Source organism: Narcine bancroftii, chromosome 13 (genome assembly GCF_036971445.1).
Source record: "Narcine bancroftii isolate sNarBan1 chromosome 13, sNarBan1.hap1, whole genome shotgun sequence".
Lineage (NCBI taxonomy): Eukaryota > Metazoa > Chordata > Chondrichthyes > Torpediniformes > Narcinidae > Narcine > Narcine bancroftii.
The window spans coordinates 7,247,475-7,265,490 of NC_091481.1; the positions used below are offsets into that span (position 1 = coordinate 7,247,475).

Below are 18,016 nucleotides of genomic sequence, written 5' to 3' on the forward strand. Positions count from 1 at the left end.
ATCCCAATGGAGTTATTGCTGGGATTACTGAACAATTGGAAACCATAGCCAGAAAGAAAATGGTCACTTTATCACTTAAAATTCATGTCAAAACCATAAAACAGCATTTAAAAATAATCCTCTAACAAGTTCTCACTCACCAGGTTTTCAGACAGAATTGCAGGCAATTCCTCTCCCATGTACCTAGATTTGCCAGGGCAGTGCTTCTTACTCCAGTCTCTCGAGACAACCAAACAAATCTACTGGAGGAATTCAGAGGATTTATTACAAGCTTATTGTCATACACATTGTGCAATGTATGTATGCGCCGAAATTCTTACTTGCTGCGGCCAGACAGGTACTTTGTTAAAGGAAATAATTATAACATTACAATATACTTAATTGAATTAAAAAGAAATAAAAAAGATAAATATTCAGTTATCCTAGTGCTAACAAATGTGACTTAGTAAGAGCACAGGCAGTCCTTTTGTGGGGTTGGAGCAGTCCCCGAATAGTGTAATAAAGGGGAGGTTCAAGAGCCTGATAGCTCTTGGAAGTAAACTGTTCATGAACTTCGAGGTGCTGGTCCTCAGGGTCCGGGACCTTCTTTCTGAAGGTAGCAGTGGGAAGAGGTCGTGACAAGGGTAATGGGGGTCCTTTATGATGTTGGCTGCCTTCTTGAGACAGCACCTCACGTGAATGCATTCAATGATCAGAGCCTGCGATGGACCTGGATGTGTTTGTTACCTTCCAGAGCCTTCTGCATTCCTGGACAGTCAAATTCCCAAACCAGGCGGTGATGCAACCAGTCAGCGTAGTTTCTTGTAGAACTTTGATGGAGTGTTCGACGACATGCCAAATCTCCTCAAGTTTGGTTGCCTCAAATATACAGAGTCCAGAGGAGGTTGTCTAAAATATGAACTCCAAGGAGCATACAGTTTCTAACCATCTCCTCCTCTGTTCCATCAATGGTGACAGATTCATAAACTATGTCCCTCAGTGTCTCCTTCCTAAAATCAACAAGGTCTTGGTGATGTTGAGAGCAAGAATGTTGTTCTGGCACCACCTGACCAGGTTCTCCTTCTCCATCCCATATCCTGCCACAACACTTCCAGTTATCTGGCTAACAACGGTGGCCTCTTGCAACATTTGCCCAGGACTTGGTGCCTTTGCAGCATATAGCTAAATCATCAAATTAAAAACATCTTTATTTCTGGGCATCAGCACAATGCCCCACTTTATTTGAAATATTCCTAATGATTCATATACCTGAGCCTCTTCTCCCAAAGGCCTTGGACTCAAGTTCCATTCGAAGTCTTAAACACACACAAGAATCTAGACCGACATCTTAGTGCTACATTCGAGGGTTGCTGGAGAGTCCAGATCTCAGATAAGAATCAAAACTGTCACTCATTCTGCTCTGTCTGGTGAACATGAAAGATTTATAACAAGTCAAGTCAAATTAAGTCAAGTTCATTGTCATTTAGATGCACAGGGACAACCCGATGAAATATTGTTCTCTGGTCCTCAATGCAAAACAAGCAGACACAAGGCCAGACATGACACACATACACGTGCAGATCAAGTATCCATATATACTAATAAATAAATCAATGTTTTGTGAATATGAGTGTCTCGGATGGTTAATGTGAGCAATTCCTTTGGTCATTCAACATTCTCACTGCCCGTGGAAAGAAGCTGTTCCTCAGCCTGGTGGTGCTGGCTCTGATCCTCCTGTATCTCTTCCCCAATGGGAGCAGCTGAAAGATGCTGTGTGCAGGGTGGAATGGAACTGCAATGATTTTGCGCGCCCTCTTCAGACAATGATTCTGGTAGATCACGTGGATGTTGGGGGGGAGGCGGGGTAGGGGTGGAGGGGGGGTAGGGGTGGAGGGGGACACTCCAATGATCCTCTCTGCAGCTCTTATAGACCTGTGAATTGAATTCCGATCCATTTCTCTTTAGCAACGGAACCATATTGCGATGCAGCCAGCCAGGATGCTCTCAATAGAGTTTCTGTAGAAGGTTGACACATTGGTGGCCAGAGACCAGTAGACTTGCCCGCTTCAGTTTTCTCAGAAAGTACAGTCGCTGTTGTGCCTTCCTGACAAATTAGGAGATGCTGTGTGGAGTTATTCGCCAAACCAATATTGGTCCATAAATTAATACTGCTAAAATAGTATGGATATTCATAATCAAATTATTCCTTGTGCAAGACTGTTGCATGGCAATTACACATTGTGTTCCCTACATTACAACAGTGCCTACACATTAAAAGCACTTCATTGCCTGTAAAGCACCTGGAATGTTCCATAAAAACAAAACTTAATTTCTTTCTTTCCAAAATGCATTTGAAATGGATTTTTGATAATTTAATTTATATTTTATAAACCTTTCCTTCCCGCTTGCTTAGATGTAGTTTATTAATCTGAACTAAAGAGATGCTATAATAAGCACTCAGTGGCAAAGCTTGCCTCCTCCTTTAATGCACTGGGCCCTTATAGATCAGGGGCTGGAGATGGGTCAGTTCTGCAATCACAGAAATAGGCTGCCCAGCAGGAAGTTAGACGAGAAGTCCGCAGACGCTGGCGTCGAGTGCAACACATAAACGTGCTGGAGGAACTCAGTCGTTCACTCAGCATCCATAGGCAACCAGCGTTTTCATACCCGACAAAGGGTACTGGCATGAAACGTTGATTACCCTGTACTTCTTACAGACACTGCATGACTTGGTGAGCTTCTCCAGCACATATAGCATAATTGTGCAGGCCCACGATGATGTGCTGACCTAAAAAAAAACTACGCTCCTTACCTCGTAACCTTCTATTTTTATTCATCCACGCACCTGTCTAAGAGTCTCTTAAATGCCCCAATTGCTCCAGCCTCCACCACCATCCCTGGCAATGCATTTCAGGACCACGCAACTCAGTGCAAAAAAAATCTTATCGCTGACGTCTCCCCTAAACCTTCAGATTTATTGTCAGAGTACATACATAACATCACATACCACCCTGAGATTCTTTTTCTGGCGGTTGAGGCGGAATTACCACTTATTGGTAGTGCAAAGAAAGGAAATAAAAATGTACTCAAGAAGCTACGTACACTTGTAAATAAATAGAGAAATGTAAGAAAGCCCACCATGCAATACAGAGAGAAAAAGTGTAGAACAAAAAAAAAATCAAGTGCAAGAGTCCTTAAATGAGCCTCTGAATGAGTTTGTCATTGAGGAATCTGATGGTGGAGGGGCACCCTTATCTCTTTCCTGATGGTCAGCAGCAAGGACCCTTGATGTTTGTTGCTGCTCTCCAATGGCAGTGTTCCCTGTAAATTGTTCTCGATGGTGAGGAGGGTTTTCTGTGATGCCTTGGGCTGCGTCCACTACCTTTTGCAGGGCTTTACACTCAGAGGTATTGGTGTCCCCATACCAGACCATGACACAGCCAGTCAGCGCACTTTGCACCGCACACAGAAATTTGCCAGGGTTTCCAATGTTATACCGAACCTCGGAAAACTCCTTTCACTTTGTACAGATGTCCTCTGGTGTTTGCTTCTCCCACCCTGGGAAAAAGGCATTGGCTGTCAACCTTATCTATGTCTCTCATAATCTTGTAGACCTCTGTTAGGCCTCCTTTCTTTGCTCCAAAGAGAAAAGCCCTAGCTCTGCTAACGTTTGTGTATTGCACCACAGGAGGAAGTCATTTGGGCTCATGAAGTGCTGGCTGACATAAAACAATCCAAACTACTTCCAAGCACTCGATGCATTATCCAGTGAGTTACACAATGTCAACGGTTCAATCAAATTACTTTTCGAAAGGTAATAAGGTGTGTAGTCTCTGCCTTTCAGAGCCCCATCACTTTCTGATTTAAATTACATTTAACATTTGGTGGACCGTTTTTTAATGTTAAATTTATGGGGTTGACCCTTACATGGATACTACTTTTGAGGGGCTGAGATTCACACGAGAATCCAAAATACTTTATCAGTAGCAAGTCCAAATGATTGCTAAACGAATAAAGAACAAAAACACAATGAATTAAAAATAGTCTTCGTCCTACCAAGCAACAAACACCAGCAGAGTAAAACATGAAAGTCTGCACAGCGTGATTGAAGTAAAAACCCAAAGGGTTGGGAGGATGGGAAGAAAGGGGGAGCTCAAAGGAGGAGATGGGGGTTGAGTAGGGAGAGGTTTGAGGGGTTAAGGAGTGTTGGTGGGGGAGGGTGGGTGTGAGTTTGTGGGATCCAGCAGCTGTGTCAGCCTTGCGGAGGCTGAGGTTGGTGTGGGAACTGGCGAGGGAGTTGGTGTGGATGCCGGAATGGGAGGTGAGGAGGCATTGGGAGCTCTGGTCTGGGGGTGGCTGGGTGTAGGCGCCGTCGGGACCTTCAGCCTGCAAGTGGCCGGGGGCACAAGTTTGCGACTGAGGCGATGAGAGATTCGGCCTGTGGTCAGCCAAGGAAGAGATGCAAGTTCACGACTCCAACCTATGGGGCTGAGGTGAGAGACTCGACTCGACCTTTACAGGAGACATATGGAAAATTCCAGACTTTTTGGACAAAGATAGGGAGTAATCTTTTACATGAGATTGGCTTTAACACTCTGCTCTGCACTCTCAATCCCAAACTTTTCAATCAGGGCCCTGAGCCACAATTCCAAAGAAAACTATGCCATTTCGAGCAACTGCAATAATAATACTGGGAAGAATTACTTTTTATTTTTTAAGTGACAAAACTGGGGTTTAATTTGAAGGATTTATTTTGATTGTGTTTTTTCTTACCTGCCACATCTGAATTTTCAGAACAGCACAGGAAGAGATACATCGTGGCAGTATATCGGGGAAAGTTTTATATGAACTTATGTCAAAATATTAACTTCACAAACACAAATGTTTTGTTAGTTACTCCAGCACTAACTTCCATAGAATTTAATTTTAAATTTAGACCTATAGCACAGTAGCAGGACTTTTCGGCCTTCGAGCCTGTGCCACTCAATTGCATCCAATTGATATTCAACTGCGATATATTTTGGAGAGTGGGAGGAAACCGGACCGGCCAGAGCAAACCCACGCAGACATGGGGAGAATGCACAAACTCCTTACAGATTTGAATAATAGCGTGGCGCTAACCATGCCGCCAATCTGACCGTCAACATTGGAAATTATTTTCAACAACGTTCAGGCCAAAGTTTATCGGTAGAAATCTAGCCCTGCTAAGCTCATTCAGACCCAAAATTGTTCATCCATGGAAACAGCCACTTAAATTCACTTACAGTCACTCCAGGGCTATCCCAGTCTTCCCATGATGTGGCGACCCCACTGAGGGATGTCAATTGTGTGTCTGACGTGCCTCTCCATAGCTCATAGCATTTTCTGTCAAACACAGAAGAACCCAAGCCTCTGACAGCAGATTTCAAAAATAATTTGAAGGTGTGATTGAGAAGCTGGTGGAGCACAAAGGAAAAAAAAAAGAACATGATGCATTAAGTAGAGAGGGAAGAGGGTTCTGTGGCGCATTAACACCTCTCCAGACAAATTGGACCAAACAGTTTGTATGTGTACTAGCTGCTCAGAGGTATTTAAGGTATAAGAGTCTCAGCAACGTTCTCCCTACTATCTGCACTGCAAAGGTTTGTACAGATGAGGTGTGGCAAAAATCGATTGGCAACCTCTTCACAAAGGAGATAGAAGCCTCACCAGCAGCTATACTTTGTGAGGAGTTTGTGGAGATTTAGTATGTAACCAAAGATTCTTGGAAATTTCTTCAGGTGGACCATGGAGAGCATACTGACTGGTTGCATCACTGCCTGGTATGGACGTGCCAATGCACAGGACAGGAATAGGCTACAGAGGGCTAAAAACTCAGCCAGTGCCATCATGAATGTTAGCCTTTACTCCATTAAGGTCATCTGTAAGAAGTGGTGTCTCAGGGAAGCAGCCTCTTATCCTCAGGGACCCTCCCCACCCAGGCCGTGCCCTCTTCTCACTGCTACCATCAGGAAGGAGGTACAGGAGCCTGAAGACACCCAACCAACTGTACAAAAACAGCTTTTCCCCCTCCGCCATCAGATTTCTGAACAATGAACCTATGGGCACTGCCTCACTTTTTTCTCTTTTTTGCACTATTTATTTTTAAATATTATATTTACAGAACGCTAATTTTTTTTGCACCTATAATGCAAAATACTGTCGCCGAAAAACAACAAATTTCTTCACACGTTTAAGATAATAAACCTGATTCTGATTCTGTGCGACAGAACTCCCATCACAGGCCACAAAACTGAGAAATTAACAGTCCCAGGGAGACCTGACCCCTCATCAGGAGGAATAATTTGACTTGATCACTTCCATTGGAACACTAGTCTTTAAAAGTCAGTAGAAGACAACATTGAAAGGTTTACCGTTTCAAGGCAGATTTGACAGAGCGCTGCAAAACCAGGCATATTCTTTCAGAGAGTTCCTTAAAGCTGCAATCCCATGGGACCCAAGAAGCAAATGTGCAAAATGATGTAGCATTATTTTAAAGAGAAGCAGATTGTTCTCCCAGGACCTGATCCAACATTTATCCCCCAAATTAATGGCCTGATCATTTATTTAATCGTTCATTGTGGGGCTTAGTTTATGCCTATTGGCTGCCTCTTTCTACAAATTACTGCACTTCCAACGTATTTCATTAGTCGTAAAATTTTTGGGGGAAAACCTGAGACCATTAATGTCCTGGGCGGGCTATTGTTCTCACTACACTTTCAGACATATTCACCAGTTTTCTCGTGAGAGTAAGGTGAAGAAATGTCAAATGACTTGTCAAATATGCTCCGTCAGTCAATAGCATCACAGCTGAACATCTTGAGTAGAAGTCTGAAAATCTGGACTGCTCGGGGATTGGGTAGGTAGAGTTTTGGATTTTCTGGATTCTTGGGCACTACTTTTAAAATTCAAATTTAAGGAGGAATAAGGAGAGATGAACAGGTAAAATATTGATAGTTTACTTATTGGCAAATACAGCAGGCTTCATTTAGCAAAACGATAAAGAAACGATAAGAAAAATAAAGTGATGGCTTGTTGCCACTGTGCGTCTGTGGAACTTGCACGTGTACGGACACACTCAAAAGCTCGTGAAATTCAAAAAGTTTGAGAGTTTTCGAAAAGTCTGGATTTCTGGCATCCGGATTTTTGGGCTTCTACTGTTCATCAACTCTGCTTTCTTGCCCTCCTCCCAAACCCTTCCCCCTCCCCCACATTCCCTGATTCCAAAATATTTACCAGTCTCAGGTTGAACTGAATGTATAATGGGAAACAGAATTCAGAATTAGGAAGCTAGCAAAGGATAAATATAGACTGGGCAAACATCTGACCAACAAAAGGTTGTTTGTCGTCCGTAATAACAATTTGGATGTGAATGTAGTTGGCGTGGTTGGGAACTTTGTGACATGGTGGACAAAGTTACCAAGATTACCACAGGATTTTAAACATCTGGGGAAATGAGACAGATGAAATTTAACTCGGACAAGAACAAAGTGTTAAGTTTTGGAAAGCTAAACCAGGGCAGGATCCTGGAGAGTGTAAAAGAAAAGAGAGAAGGAGAGGTATGGTACAGAGTTTTCTGAGAGTGGCAGCACAGGTTGGACAGAATGGTGAAGGCAGTATCGGACATGCTTGCCTTCAGCGGTTGGGCACTGAATACAAGCTTTGGGGTGCCATGTTAAAAGTGTCCAAGATGTTGGTGAGACTGCCATTCTGTCACCTAGCTACAGGAAGTTTTTTTTAGGCAAATAACAGGCCATTTCAGACCATGAGCTCATGGTGCCCAAATTACACCCAATTAACCTGCAACCCCCAGCTTGTTTCAAACAGTGGGAGGAAATCCGAGCCTCAAGTGAAAACCTACACAGACATGGGGAGGATGTACAAACTCCACCCAGACTGTAAATGTGTTGCACTAACCACCACACCCACCATGTTGCCCCGTAGCTGGAAATATTCATGAGGGTGTTGCTGGGAAAGGGGGGGGGGGGTCTTTGAGGAATCAGGGGAGATTGGGGAGGCTGGGACTGCTCTTCCTTTGGAAAGTAGCATGCATTAGGAGCATAGTTAGAAGTGAATGGTCTTGGACTCTCCTATCCTAAGAAAAAATAGACTAAAACTAGGGCAGAGATTTAAGGTAAGGGGAAAGATTTAAAGAGGACCCGAGGGATAACTTTTTCCTCACAGAGGGAGTAGAATCAGAATTTATTGGTCATGAACACGTCATGAAATTGGTTGTTTTGCAGCAACATCACAGGGCAAACATCTATCTAAACCAATTTACAAAAGTAAAAATAGTGCACGAAAAGTCAAAGTAAGGCAGGGTCTTCAGTGCGTTGAGCATTCAGGAATCTGATGGCGGAGGGGAAGAAGCCATCCCTGTGCCTCTGAGTAGCTCGTCTTCAGGCTCCTGTAGCAGTAGAGGTGGGTATGATTCGGGTTTAAAAGGCATTTGGGCAGGTACATGGAGAGGATTTATTTAAACCATCATGTGGAAGATGTGAGATGGTTCATTTTGGATGCAAAAATAAAGCAGCATTTAATCTAAATGGTGACAGATGACAGAAGCCAAGAGATTCAGAGAAAATTGGGTGTCCTGGTTCAAGATTTGCAAAAGGTTGGTGTACAGGTGAAGCGAGTAATTAGAAAAGGCAGCAAAATGTTATTATTTACTGCTGGGGAAATTAAATACCATGATAGGGAGGTTATCTTATTATTAGACCTACTTATCAGAAGTTGAACTGGTGATCCTGGGGGGGAGGGTCTTGACAGATGTGAAGTGGATGTTTCCTCTTGTGGAAGAATCTAGAACTAGGAGCCACTGTGAGGACAGGAAAGAACTACAGAGAGTTGTGAACTTGGCCAGAACTGTCACGGGCATCACCCCATTGAGGACATCTACAATGGCGGTGTCTTAAGAAAGCAGCCTCCATCCTCAAGGATCCTCACCATCCAGGCCACGCCCTCTTCTCACTGCTGCCGTCGGGAAGGAGGTATAGTCGCTGAAGACGAACACCCAATGGTACAAAAACAGCTTCTTCCCCTCCGCCATCAGATTTCTGAACAGACAATGACCCACAGACACCACCTCACTTTTCCTCTTTTGCACTATTTATTTCTTCAATGTAATTTATAGCAATTTTTGTACTGTGATACTGCCGCAAAACAAAGAATTTCATGACGTGTCCATGACAATAAATTCTGATTCTATTTAAAAATAAGCAATCATGAGTCTTTGGAATGCTCTTCCTGAAGTGTATCTGAATCTAAGGGGTGGGTGGATTCCTAATAAGAATAGTCACCAAGGATAAGTAGGAATGGGAGTTTGAAATTGCAGTCAGATCAGCCATGATTTTATTGTGGTAAATCTGTCTTGAGGAGTAAATTGGCCGTCTCCTGCCCCCAATTCAAACTTCCAGCTCTCCACGTTACCAAATCTGCTGTTTTGTTCTGCAACAGTTTCCTTTCTGGAGCAGGGTTTGCAGAATGATCTGGAATATTAAACTGTGAAATAGTGTCATGCCCAAAATTAAACAGGAAAGATGCTTTGAAAGTTTCATGCAGTTTCAAGAGAGGAGCAACAGCGCCACCTAGTAATTATTGAGGGAGGTTACAGCATTTCCTGCAGTCATTTACCACTCTATTCTTGAGAGAGGGAATAAAGGAAAATGCCCTCAGAATAACATTGAAATAGGACTTTTAAAATCTTGCTTTAATTCGTCTCATTGCCTCGGGTGTGGCGATGCTTCAGGAATATTGAATCCAATGTATTAACCTCAAACTGGCTTCATGTACCCTGAGCACCTGACTGTCTTCTGTAGCCCATGGACTTGGATGTCAAATGTCTCTGGACGACAGTCACTAAATTATCGGATGCATTGCTCTTTCAGAGTCCAAAAAAGTACTCAATTCAAGCTCTCTTCGTTTTCTAAGGAGCTCGTGCAGCTTCTCTCCAAAGGAAGAACTTTAGTAAACCCAAAATTCAAGCAACCAAAAAGAAATTGTGGAAAATAAAGAGGTAAAAAAAAAGCAACTTTAAAATTGGCACGCCTCACCATTAGTTCACTAATTATGCAACACACAATCACAAGCGACTGGAAAATGGACATATCCGCCCTCGACCAATCCCAATACAGCAACAATGCAGTTGCCCAGCATCCTGGGGATGGCGGAGCAGCCAGCAAGAATCAGCTGATCTGTTACTGCCACTAAGCCACATTTAATTCTCAAACTACCAGCAACTAAATGGCAGTGTGACGATTCCTTTCCCCATTTTCCATCAGTCTATCCTCTTGCAAGTGGAAAAGAAAATCTCACCCAATTCATAATGCAGCAGAATCCATTGCATATGGAGAAACCACATCTACTCTTGATGTGGGAACTGGAACATCGCACTTAACGACGAAACTTTAGGAGATCTTGGCATTCCTCCATTTCTAGTCCATTTTGCCAAGGATCTTCAGCTGCCTCTGTCCTTCTGACTCTGAAGGATCTCTTTTTTGCTCCTTTTTTTCTCATACTGGAAGGGGCACCTGGCAACAACAATTTTTAAATTTAGACACGCAGTACGGTAACAGGCCCTTCTGGCCCTCAAGCCCTTGCCACCCTACAAATCCCGTACGTTTTGAGGGGTGGAATGAAACCCGAGCACCTGGAGGAAACCCACGCAGACAACGCCGGATTTGAACCCTGGTCACAGGCACTGTAAATGCTGTGTTAACCACTATGCCACCCCTTTGTCTGGCAGCTCTTTGTCTGCCTTGCAGCAGGCACAAGTTAAAGTACATTTTTAATGCGTTATCACGCAACCTTAAAAGGAACCTTGAAGTTCATTTTCTAACCTCTCCTTTCTTTCTCTTTTAGCACCAGTTGCCCCTCTAACCAAGCACATAGTCGTTAAGCCTAACACCTCCCATGCAGCCACGTTTGATCGGGTTCTTGTTCTGTTGGCACATAAAAACAGAAACACAAGGGAATATAGATTCTGGAATCTGGAGAATTCAAAATGCTAGATGAACTCAGCATGTCGGGCAGCATCTGCGGAGGCAGTCAACATTTCTGATTGAGACACTATCCTGAGTTCGTCCAGCACAAGTCATGCTGTACCCAACACAGAACTTCGCATTTAAAAACCATACGTGTGGATTAGGCATACCATTCCCTGAAGTGTTTACCAACCTCCAAGCAATGTACGTCAATGCCAGTCAGAGAATTTAATCGAGAATGCTTTCACTTGACAATAGCAGCCTCCATTCAACCTGCTTTAGTTAAGCATTTTACATCGTTCTCTTCATTCCATGATAAATGCTCCATGCGTCATTAACTTGCTGCTTTCATATTGTTCTTTCAAATAGGAAATAAGTTAATTAGTTTCACTCACAACTTCATTGCAGACCTTGCGTTAACCCCATGATCAGAACCAAATTAACAGATTGGATTCTGTCATTTTTATCCAGTGAGAAGCAGATCTTGACTCAACTTTTTAAAGTTGTCATTTTCCATGAAAAATTGAATGTTTTAATTCCATAAGCCTCTTTAAGGTTCTCTGTGGAGTTAGTAATTTTAAAAAAAGAACATTTCTCCAAAGTCTATTTATTTGCGTGTTAAGCCATTAAGCACGAGGAAGAACATTTATTTTTTATTTATTCCTGACTAATATGGCAGCTCTAGGCATTTGCTTTCACTGTTGCAGTTGAGTGGCCACATGCTGACTGGTACCAATTATCCAACGCAGGTGTTTTCAATTAGAATTTTATTAAATAATTTACCTAAAATTAAGCACCACAGGGAAAATATTCAGATTTCCATAAAAACATAAATGCAAAGTAGTTTGAATTCCAATGAATTGCGAGTGCGTCAAAATGCTGAGAAGATCAACTGATGGTTTTTTTTGGATGATACAATTATCTGCTACATTGGCAACCACTGACAATATCTTATCCAGTGCAAATAAGAATGGAATCCCAATGAGACTAATTTTAACCCCTCTTGAATATTAGTGGTTTATGTTTCACAGAAATAGATATTTATCACTGGAGTTAAGAACATCATATGAAATGGGCCTGAGGTTCGTAGATGTCTCAACAAATCTTAATTGATGGATACAAAATGTTTCGAATGGTGGGAAGAATAGTAGCCAGTATAATAAAACAACCATTCAAGTATATTACAAACATCAAACAATGAACAAAATAAATAAAAAATGATGAGAAAAGATATATAGATGATGGGATCAAGATAATCACATTTATAGAGCAAGAGTAAATTGTTCTCATTACTCATGTTACCGTGTTTTCTGACATCGCTCGTCATTTAAAGCTTGCATTCAAATACAAGAAAAACCCAGTGTTAACAGTACCATTTGTTTGATTGATAACAGTGGGAGTTTTAAACTAATTGTCCTGTACCCATCACAGGGTGAACCAGGAATGCAGAGTAGTCAGCCATTCAGCGTCCGCTCTATCCTGTTCCAGCATGTGAGGACTTTGTGATTGACCTGAGTCCTCATGCCATCCATTCGCCTCATTTAAGTCTTGCTGATCTTAAATGTTATAACTCCAAAATAAACTGGCACCTTTCGTTCTTTCTGGAAGAGGGTTTCACACCTTTGCGACCCGGCTAGGTGGCTGTCATTTTAACTGCTCTTACTAGAGACGTTCAGATTTTTAAGATATCATAGGATTGCCTCGCCTTTAAATCAACTTGGACATAGAGCACACCAACAGGCTCTTCCGGCCCAAGGACCTATCCCACCCAAATACCCCCACTCAACCTACAAGCCCCATATATTTTGAAGGGTCCTGGAGAAACCCCACACAGACATGGGGAGAATGTACAAAGTCCTTACAGACAGCGCTGGATTCAAACCCGGGTCACTGGCGCAGTAATAGCTTTGCGCTAACCCAGGAGTGGCCAACCTTTTAATTTCTAATTTAGACATACAGCACGGTAATAGGTCATTTCGGCCCACGAGTATGTACCATGGGTGTAGGTTAATTGGGCGGGACGGACTGGTGAGTCGAAATGCCTGTTACCGTGCTGTATGTCTAAATTAGAAATTAAAAGGTTGGCCACCCCTCCAACCATTATGCTAACCATGCTATCCTGTTTTGGTTTCTTGAATCATAAACACAAAAGCAAGGCATTCACTGACCCCACCACGGTCATGCAAGCCATTAAGCACCCATCAATACTAATCCTACTTAACAGCACTTGGAGCTTAGCCTTCTCCGTGCTGGTGATTTCATAACTCATCTAAAAAATTCAGAGAATCCCTGCCTCCTTCATCTCCTCAGATTGTGCATTCCAAAATACTTGCTGAGATCCCCTCAAAGCCTACCCCTTTCCCTAAACCCATGCACTCAAGTTTCATATTTGTCCTCTCGAGGGAATTGTTTTCATACCAATGTATGTCCCTTGTTTACCTCCAAGTTTCCCCCTCTAGCTTCCTCCACACCAAGGAAAATAAAGTCTGGATTCAAAATTGGCTTGCCTGCAGACAGGTGAAGGTAATAGAACTGGAGATTCAATGCATTCTGCCTGGAGGTCAGTAACTAGTGGAGTTCCACAGGGAGCTGCTCTGGGACCCCTGATGTTTGTGATTTTTATAAACATCCTGGACAAAGAAGTGGAAGAATGGACCAGTAAGTTTGTAGATGGCACGGAGGTTGGAAGTGTTATGGATAGCATAGAAGTTTGTCGAAGGTTACAACAGGATATAGAGAGGGTGCAGAGTTGGGCGGAGAAGTGACAGATAGATAAGTGTTCAATGATGAACTTTAAAAAAATCTTTAAAAATTTTTCACACTATGAACCATATTGACCAAAATACACATAAACATTTCCCTTTTGAATATACGGTGTCATTTTCTTCCCTTTCCCCCTCCCTTCTTCACCCCCCCTCCCCACTTACTCAACGTTCAACATATATGATACATTAAACCCATTAAACAATGTCATCTCTCAATGAAAATAAACAAGAAAATTGTGTCATCTACTTTTACATACTATCTCCTTGGAAGGTTGAACTTGACAGTGGAATACATGGTAAATGGCAGGATTTTTAAGTGTGGAAGAACAGAGGGATTTTGGGGTCCAAATCCATATATATCTCTCAAGGTTTCCATGCAGATTGATAGGGCAATTAAATCTTATGGTTCTCTGGCTTCATTAGTAGGGAGATTGAATTCAAGGGTCATGAAGTAATGTCACAGTTCTATAAACTTCTGGTCAGACTGCACTTGGAATATTATGCGCAATTGTGGTCACCTCATTGCAGGAAGGGTGTGGAAGCATTGGAGAAAGTGCAGAGGAGATCTACCAACATGTCTTTTGAGGCACGGTTAACACAGCTAGGGTTTTTTTTCTCTTTGGAGTGAAGAAGGAATGCTAGGAGCATTGTTTGTCATCTATACCAATGATCTGGATGATAATATGGTTAATTGGATCAGCAACTTTATAGATGACACTAAGATTGGAGGCATTGTGGGCAGCGAAGAAAGTTGCAGAGGGATTTAGACCAGCTTGAGAAATGGCAGATGGAATTTAATGCAGACAAGTGTGAGGAGTTGCATTTTTGACAGCAAAACCAAGAAAGGACCGACACAGTAGGGCACTGAGGAGTGCAGAAGAACAGAAGGGCCTGGGAATGCAGATACATAATACCCAGAAATGGCATCACAGGTGGTAGGTATATAAAAAGAGCTTTTGGCATATTGGCCTTCATATATCAAAGTATTGAGTACAGGAGTTGGGATGTTATGAAGTTGTAGAAGGCATTGGTGAGGCCAAATTTGTGTGCAGTTTTAGTCACCTAACTACAGGAAAGATAGCAATAAGATAGAAAGAATGCAGAGATTTACTTGGATGTTGCCTGGACTTCAGGGACTGAGTAACAGGGAAAGTTTAAACAGGTTAGGACGTTTTTTTTCTCCTGGAGTGTAGAAGAATGAGGGGAGGTTTGATAGAACTATTTAAAATTATGAGGGGGACAGACAGAGTAAATGTAGATAGGTTTTTTCCACTGAGGGTTGATGAGATACAAACAAGAGGACATGGGTTAAGGGTGAAAGGGGAAAAGTTTAAGGGAACTTCTTCACACAGTGGGAGTGTGGAACGAGCCGCCAACTGAGATGGTGAAGGTGGGCTTGATTTTAACATTTAAGAAGAATTTGGACAGGTACATGGATGGGAGGGGTATGGAGGGCTATGGACTGGGTAAAGGTCAGTGGGAGTAGGCAAAAAAAATGGTTCAGCACAAACTAGAAGGACCAAGAGGCCTGTTTCTGTGCTGTATTTCTCAATGCCGCCCTGTGAATACTATTCTGCAAGTTGGTTTTGCAAAAACAACTACTAGATTTATTAAATTTAATTTCACTTTCACAAAACTGTTTCAACTGCCTCATGATATGATTTTCTATCTCTCGTTAATGCTTCCATGTTAATCAATTCCACCATTCCGCCAACCAATTCCAGCCAATTAATCTTTTGTCCAATTATTAGTTATGGGATGTCAACATTCCTGGCAAATAGGTCCTGATGCATTTAAGAATCGCCAATTAATTTTAATACTAAAGAACTGGAAATTCACACCAGTTCATCCATAACCACTGTGGCCACTTATTTTCATACTTAAGGATAAGTATGAAACACGATACTAGAGAAACTGGGCAGGTTAAACAGTGTCCTTTATATAGCAAAGATAAAGATACAGAACCAACATTTTGGACTTCATCCCTTCATCAAAACATGAGCAAAATGCAGGCAGGTGCTTGAACAAAATGGTGGGGGGAGGAGCATGGTCCCAAAGGCAAGGGATAATAGGTGGATGTAGGGCCCACCAGCAAACAAGGGGAGGGGGATGGCTCTGTGAAAGGAGAGGAGGCAAAGAGATAGGGAAGAGAGGGAGGGGGAGTGGTCTAGCAACAAATCAGAGATGTCTATGTTAATACCATCTGGATGGAGAACTCAGTTGTTTTACTCCATTAGTACTTGGGGATTTGGGTCAACAACCTCAGTGGATTTGGTGACTTTTAGTTCCATTACTTTCTCTTTACTAATGTTAATTAGTTTCAGTTTGTCACTTATGAGAACCTTGGTTCCTACTATTGGTATATTTGGATGTCCAGAAATGATGATAGAGATAAAATATAAGTTTAGTCATTTCATTATCCCCATCTAAATTCTCCTACCTCTGCACTACTAGACCCACCATTGTTTGCTCCTCTCTTACTATATGAACGTGTTTAAAATTTTCTGCTTGCCCAGTGTAGCCGTTCTTCAGTAGACTGTCCCCATGAACTAGTCCCAACAGTTCTTCAACTTTCTACTGATCTAAACCAAGATCACCTCTCATTACTGCTCTTATTTCATTTCCAATCATCCACCCTCTCCGTAATCTGTCCTTTCTTTTGATTTTGAGCCTTGTTTACCGTGCAATCAGGTTTATATAACAGCCTTGGATAAAATCGACTTCTTTCTAATTTCGCTGTCAAAAATCATTTCCTCTATCTTGCTTTTTTTCCCCCCACGTCTACATAGGTTTCCTCCAGGGGCTCCAGTTTCTCCCACTGTTCAAAATGCACTGGGGGTTGTAGATCAATTGGGTGTAATCGGGCAGCACGGGCTTGTGGACTGAAAGGGCCCGTTACTGTGCTGTATATCTAAAGTGCGTATAATCTCACCTTTTTACCATTGTACTCACATTTGACCATACCCTGTGTCACTCTGCTCCACGCATGGTTCACTCATTTTCCAAACAGCAACATTGCTCCACCGCCTTTAAATTTATTGCCTTCCCTTCATCTGAACTCATTCGCCCCCCTTCCCTCCCACTCGCCACTTCTTTAAGTCTGACATTAGGCTTGAATCATCCAATTCACCGTAGCTTTCATGGACCACGTCATGGCTAAGCATTCCAACAGCTCCCCTTTTTCCCTCAATACTGCAGCTTTAATTACAAAAATCAGTACAGCGGTTGCTTTACTGAAATGACAGGAGAGGTTTAAATGGTGAAAAGCCTTTCAGATTTACCATCTTTAGAATTCAGCACTAACGTGTTCTTTTATAATAAATCTTTTTTAAGTTTACAAATGAAGCGGCCACTAACAAATGGCCACAGACTGCAGCTAAAGACAATTTCCTTTCAGGTTGGAAACAAAGTAAAAATGCTTTTATGATGTCCTGCCTTGTTCTTATGAGTGTTTTCTCCTTCACACCCACAAGATCAATCCACACATGATATAAACAATTGTGTTAATTTGTGCATTACGTTGATTAAACTAAACTCAAAAGAAAATCATGTAATTTGCTTTGATAAATTTGTCTGTAACCATCTACAACTATCTGGGCGAGCTATCGCGGGACAATACTAAATAAACAGACTTTGGATGTTGAACATGTGCTTGATTGGTAACACGACATCAACCTAATTGTATGCAATTAATTTTCCTTTTGTTCACTCAGATTTTGAAAGTCTCAGCTAGTCTTATTCCATCCGAATTACTCATTAAAGCTGTCAATAGCACACGTAGTAGGCAAGAGAGAAACGGGGCTTGATCCTGATTTTATACATAGTTAAGAAGCTTGTTAAGAACTCTCATCTCATTTTTCAAACTAACCTCAACCGACATTATCACTATCTTCAACATTTTGAGAAATAACTTAAGGATGTAACTTTGGAATAAATCAGACCAGTGCTTCATTACTGTATTAAATAGATAATAACCATTTTCCAGTTTGTTGACTTAGATATGATTCATTATATTGTTTCCTTTTAATGATGTGCCAGTGTGCCAATAAATTTGGACAAAACTTTCTCCAATATGTTTGAGTGCACTACAAATTGTTCCAAAATTGAGCAAGCAAGTGAATGAACAATTCAAAAATGCAGCATCAAGAGTGGAAGAACCCCAATCCTTTCTTGCTTTGCTTGGCTGTGTTCATTTGCCTATCCAATATTTATCCAATGTACGGTGTCACAAAATCAAAGAGAAACAAACTGAAGACAGACAGATAGCTTTTT

At 41.9% G+C, this 18,016-nt stretch overlaps 1 protein-coding gene across 12 annotated transcripts in view; it reads right to left on the minus strand.

Annotated features, from left to right (window-relative positions):
- The window catches only part of usp6nl (USP6 N-terminal like), a 955,431-nt gene that overhangs the window by 806,454 nt on the left and 130,961 nt on the right, over positions 1-18,016 (minus strand). For 4 of the 12 annotated variants that reach the window (XR_011348145.1, XR_011348146.1, XR_011348148.1 and 1 more), the window contains exon 15: positions 141-239. The gene's annotated coding sequence lies outside the window, so the exon portion shown is untranslated. Of the gene's footprint in view, positions 1-140; positions 243-5,243; positions 5,415-10,311; positions 10,527-10,835; positions 10,938-11,172; positions 11,338-18,016 lie in introns of those variants that run through there. The other 8 variants (XR_011348149.1, XR_011348151.1, XR_011348152.1 and 5 more) reach the window with 6 other exon arrangements.